Source organism: Etheostoma spectabile, chromosome 20 (genome assembly GCF_008692095.1).
Source record: "Etheostoma spectabile isolate EspeVRDwgs_2016 chromosome 20, UIUC_Espe_1.0, whole genome shotgun sequence".
In the NCBI taxonomy this organism is placed as follows: Eukaryota; Metazoa; Chordata; class Actinopteri; order Perciformes; family Percidae; genus Etheostoma; species Etheostoma spectabile.
The window spans coordinates 23,525,435-23,526,475 of NC_045752.1; the positions used below are offsets into that span (position 1 = coordinate 23,525,435).

The 1,041-nt window shown below is 46.1% G+C and overlaps 1 long non-coding RNA gene across 1 annotated transcript in view; it reads right to left on the reverse strand.

Moving 5' to 3' along the window:
* The window catches only part of LOC116670317 (uncharacterized), a 14,244-nt gene extending 13,579 nt beyond the window's left edge, over positions 1 to 665 (reverse strand). Inside the window, exon 1 of the long non-coding RNA XR_004327000.1 lies at positions 559 to 665. This is a non-coding gene — a long non-coding RNA (uncharacterized LOC116670317). The remainder of the gene's footprint in view (positions 1 to 558) is intronic.
* Between the last annotated feature and the right edge of the window lie 376 nt (positions 666 to 1,041).

Genomic DNA, 1,041 nt, shown 5'->3' on the forward strand with positions numbered 1-1,041 from the left:
GCAAAGCTCTCGATCTACCGGTCAGTGTTCGTTACTACTCTCACCTATGGTCATGAAGAATGGTTCATGACTGAAAGAACGAGATCCAGGGTACAAGCGGCCAAAATGGGTCTCCTCAAGAGGGTGGCTGGTGTCTCCCTTAGAGATAGGGTGAGAAGCTCAGTCATTTGTGAGGAGCTCAGAGTCGAGCCGCTGTTTTTATATCTCCAACCTTGCCTGGGAACGCCTCGGGATCGGAGCTGGTTGATGTAGCTTGGGAAAGGGAAGTTTGGGGTTCCCTGCTGGAGCTGCTGCCCCTGCTACCCGATACCAGATAAGCGGATGAAGATGGATAGATGGATGGATATATTTCTACTCTGATATTTATATACTTCTTGCAACTGTAACAAAGAATTTCCCTTCGGGGATTAATAAATTATTTCTGATTCTGATGGCCAATTTGACAATTTACGAGCGTGAATCTCCACTGTAGAATGACGCCAGAGGCACAAGAGACTGATTTGTTTGGAAACTGAGTGGCGCAAAGCGAGGGAGCCGGGAGTTGCAAAGAAAGGAGACACAGATTAACTAGCTATCTATCAAGAAATGAAATTATAATTAAATCCAGTGGTAGCATAGTTGCAATGCTGATTTTGAGATGAGGAAAATCAGGTGGAAGAACGTTGTTTCACTTGAGTCATTTTGAATCGTACAGAAATAAAGAGGAAAGGTAGGAAAGCATATCTCGTTTTTTCTGAGCAAGGTAGATGGAGAAGATGGAGAAGATGAGTTGGAAGGAGAGAGAGAGAGAGAAGATGAAGACGAGGTGGAGAGAAAGGGCAAAAGAAACGTGAGAGAGAGAATACGAGGCCAAGGCAAAGTGAGAGAACACCACAGCGGTGAAGATGTGGAGGGAGAGCATCACCAAGGTGAGGAGGGAGAAAGCGAGAGACAAGATAACGTGCGCTCAGACAGTGAAAGGGAAAGGAGAGCGCCTGGGCCGTGACCAAAGACCACCAGTCAAGCTGGTCCACATGGTATGGAAATTGTTGCTGTATAGAA